At 31.9% G+C, this 4,546-nt stretch overlaps 1 long non-coding RNA gene across 1 annotated transcript; it reads left to right on the top strand.

The window, feature by feature from the left end:
- The first annotated feature begins 1,157 nt into the window (after nucleotides 1–1,157).
- On the top strand, nucleotides 1,158–3,318 carry LOC132723510 (uncharacterized). Its single transcript, XR_009624752.1, has 2 exons — nucleotides 1,158–2,253; nucleotides 2,644–3,318. It is a non-coding gene; the product is annotated as an uncharacterized LOC132723510 (long non-coding RNA).
- The last annotated feature ends 1,228 nt before the right edge of the window (nucleotides 3,319–4,546 follow it).

Below are 4,546 nucleotides of genomic sequence, written 5' to 3'. Positions count from 1 at the left end.
TTCTTAATGTGATTCTTTTTTCATTTTATGTAGCATTTTAATGATATCCTGGTGTACGTAGTTCCAACGCATCTAAGAAACAATCATTATTTACCGTAACAAAATAAGGTGACAACTAACAAATTACCTAAGCAGTGAAAAATTTATTCATTTCTCCATCATTTACAACTTTTTTCATTAACTAAAAACTATCGTTAACACAAAAATAATCAAAATATGACAAGCATGGATTTCCAATATGGCGGATATGAGAGTACAGAGAAACGACGCATTTGATTGGTTTCTATATTTAATCTTACTAAAACGAAAGTACACTTCCTTTTCACTGCGAGAATGATGTACAGCAATTTTGTAAACAGCACGAAACATTTCAAGCACAAAAGTAAATAAATAAAAGATGACAATTATTTCAGTTAATCAGGATTTCAGTTTTTTGAGAAGACTTAATTCAAACATGCTTTACAATGATTACAGGTAGACCAAAACGTGGACGGTAGTTTGCACTTTACAGTACCGTCCATGAACAGGCTCAATCAAACCGAGCCTGCAACATTTTCAATTTTGCCGTGTTGGGCTTTCTTTAGGGACTCTAATTTTCTCTATTTGCTAAAAGCAGCGCGAGGTGATAGGTGACCACCCAAATACCAGCAGAGGGAAGTGTACATTTTGTATTAAAGACTGATTTTGATACAGCAAATGCATGTTGGGCTTGCTTTATTGGTAAATATCAACATCGTTCGAAAATGTTAACAAATACTCAACAATTTATCGCAAATTTAACAAAAAATATTCAAATTGCTGACAAAAGCAAAAAAAAATGTTCTAAAACCAGACATATTTAGCTTCATAAAATTGTTTAGTTTGAAAAAAATAGATTGACTTATGATGGAGAAATCAGTTGAAACATTACCTAGGGTGAACTCGACGTAAACCGTTTTACTTTCGTTTTCGATGTTTTGAGGGGCTATTTCAGGTGAATGCTGTACAACAGTGATTTATATAAAAATCAGCCACGACATGTTACCATATATAAAGAGAAATACTTGAAAACATCTTGACACTCGAAATAAAATAACATAAAAGATAATATATGTAATCATTGTTTAATTATTTTAAGTAAGTAATTTCTGTTGCAATGACAATATGTCAAGTGTTGTTTGAATAGATGAAATAAGTTTGTCAACTCATATTTTCCTTGAAATTTTCTTTGATAGGAATAAGCGAGTGTTTTTGCTAAAGGTTAAATGTTACCAGTGCATGTTTCACTTAATCTTAATGCTGGATATGAGTAATTTCTACAATTATGTCATTTGACCATTATGTTGGAAATGTCATGTCACGACTCATTAATGTTTAGTTTTCACTGATCTTGATTCTGTGGAAAAGATTATTGCAATATATTGGACATTTTCTTATCATTATTAGGGTTTTGACGAGATTAATTGGCATAACAGCATTGATTATTGAACCATAACTCAATCTGAAAAAGAGAAATCTGCAAAGAAATTGTTTATATCATATTTTTACATTGCTTGTCACATAACATACTTTCTAATACTGTAACAACGATATAATCATTCTCTCTAATATGGTTTCCCGCAATGTAATTAATTTGCTCTTCCCTTCTCTCATAAACTTTGATTGATTGTGCATACGCATTATCGAAATAGGTTACACATATTCGAATAAGGTAACATCCTAAGCATACCTATAGAATCAATAAGCAGCTACGAATATGTTGGTCGATCTACGCCCAAATTATTGATTTAATTTTTTCACCTATTTCTCTATTTTGATAAAAGATACGTGATATTTTAATACTGTAAAGGAAAATAAACACTTACGAATGGGATCACCTATCGTAAAGTTATGACTGATTTTGCACTTTAGCTTATAAACTTCTATTGTTAGGTTATAATAAACATTGCAGATCAACTTTTATAGGAGAAATAGTAATAGGTAAACTGTATGAATATCACAAGAACAGTAAATCAAACGATGATTAATGATTAATTGTGATGCATTTCACTTTCATAGCCATCATATTTTTAGATTGAACCTAGCCAAGGGCACCGTGCTGACGATACGTCACTTAACGCAATTTTGCTTGTGTGTAAGTCACTAGAAGGTAGACACTTTGGTGGAACAATCACTTCAGAAGTTGGGCCTTATGGAGACTGGGGTGGCATAATTATGTGTCCTGATAATATGTTTCTGAAAAAGTTTGCGTTACAAGTTGAAGGGTACCAACATGTGAGTTATATTTTATTACTCCATTAATTTTAATAAGAATCTTTAGATTTTTTCATAATATGTCTTATTTCAATCTCGCATTTGCACACCATTGTACACATATGCGACACAATTCTGACAGTGGACGTGATGCAGGGTTTAGCGGTGATAAAGTAAAATATGTAATGAAGAAAACTACAAACAAAGCTTTCGCTTGTAGTCTTTGACAGAACGTAAGCTCTTCCATTTTTGACGGATAAAAGCATGATAAATTGTTAACCAAACGAATTCGCTTCTGATATAATTGTATACTATAAATAAAGAATGACTGAAAAATGTTTCTTTTAATTCTTAAAGAAAATGAATGTAAAACTAGGGGAAAATAGTTTGTTTATTTTATATTATTGCAAGTATGAGGACGACACGGCTGCAAACTATATTAAGTTCAGATGTGGATATATGGATTCTGGATCATCTATCTACGAACTTGCACATGCGCCAGGATATGGGTTATGGGGAGTAATGAATGGATGGAGTAGGACATGCCCAACAAACTCTGCAATATGCGGCATACAGACTAGAATGGAAGATTATCAATATGACGGAGATGACACTTCTCTCAATGACGTCAAATTCTTCTGTTGTAGTGATGATTCTTATAAAAAGTAGAATGTAAAATGTTAAGGTAGAAAACTCCTAAGGAACTGTAAAATGTACAATATTGTACAGTTATATGCCTAATAGGACACCTGTATGCAAATTTTAAACAAAATGTACCGTATGACTTATAAAATTGTTCTGAACTAAAACTTGACTATTAGAAGGGTTCTTTTTCAGCTATGAGGAAACTGTAAATAATCTATAATATCATTATTATGATAAATTTGTTTCCTATAAATTATTGTTAAGCAACAAATAATAGGATTCAGTTAAAAATCGCACGTGAAAAATAATTGTGTGTACACAAAAAGTTTTTAATATGTATAAATAGAATAATTAACCTGTAATAGCAGCTGTAGAAAATGATTTTTTTATGTATTATAATTATATAATCATGAAACACAAACTTATGAAATGTTTCTTGCACAATATTTTCATATGATTTATGCTACACAGAAATGTCATGTTCATTTTACAGTATCTGTATTTTTTCTTAATGACGTTTTAATAATTATAGAACACAGTTTTTTATATAACAATTAACACCATAATAATATTCTAGTGTTCTGTGCACTGAAATGAAAGATAAACAAGAAACATCGCAATGCGACGAAACCAGGTTTTCGAGGGCCATAACTCTAAATGAATGATAGATGCTTTATTGGTCTTTTTTGAAAATGCCATTGATTGTACTGTGTGTTAGTGGTATTTTTAAAAGAATTGGGCGGATTCTGGAGTATGCTGCACCTTCACGAAGATTACACATATTGGTATATTTTAGGTGTGATTTTGGCTGGGTGGAGGTAAATATAAATTGCTGTCAGTCATTTTTTAAAGGAGCAATATATGCAAATTATTATTTTCTTCAATGTATGCCATATATCATTGAATAATGCTGTGCAACTGGTTACCTGCCTTGTGAAACCGATTTTAAAATATTTTGAATAGTGTGTCTGGCCACACTAAAATGCAAAATTGGTCATTGTTAGGTTCCCTGCCCCGGAATTACGTGCGATATGGACGATTAGATTGGCCTATTACCATTACCTGTTTGGGTTTTACTGTATTCTTTGGTGCTATCAACGTGGAATATCTTGCCATAAGTACCATTATTAGACCTATCACCGTGCGTTGTGTAATCTTTACTTCATATCATGAGGCTATCAGCGATAGGGCGATAAAAATCATTGGTTTGATTGTGTGAGCTTTTCTGCATTCTCTAAGGCTATAAATGTGGGTTAACTTACGATTTTAACCATTAGATAGAATGTGTCCTGATAATACATTTCTAAAAGAGTTTGCGTTGCAAGTTGAAGAAGACCAACATGTAAGACTTACTTACTACATTCATTTTATATGAATCTATAGATTTTTCTATATAAGGTACTTATTAAACTCATTATTTTCATCTCGTAGTTGTACACCATGATATGCCCAAAAGCGCCGCCATTCCGACGGTGGACATTACACAGTGGTCACGGGCTATAAAAATGGTGAAGTTAAAACTGGCAAACGGGATCGTGTAGGTTTTTGTACAATGTCATCAACTCAACGATTTTGTTTATTCGTAAATGAATATCATGTAATTGCATATCAAAAAGAAATAGTGACTAGTAAATGTGTTGTTAAAAGATAAAAGACAAAAAACAAAACA

The sequence above is a fragment of the Ruditapes philippinarum genome, unplaced genomic scaffold, assembly GCF_026571515.1.
Source record: "Ruditapes philippinarum isolate M1 unplaced genomic scaffold, ASM2657151v2 ctg4087_1_1_1_1, whole genome shotgun sequence".
NCBI lineage: Eukaryota > Metazoa > Mollusca > Bivalvia > Venerida > Veneridae > Ruditapes > Ruditapes philippinarum.
Note: the sequence above shows the minus strand (reverse complement) of the source record. Positions and strands in the feature narration are given on the sequence as shown.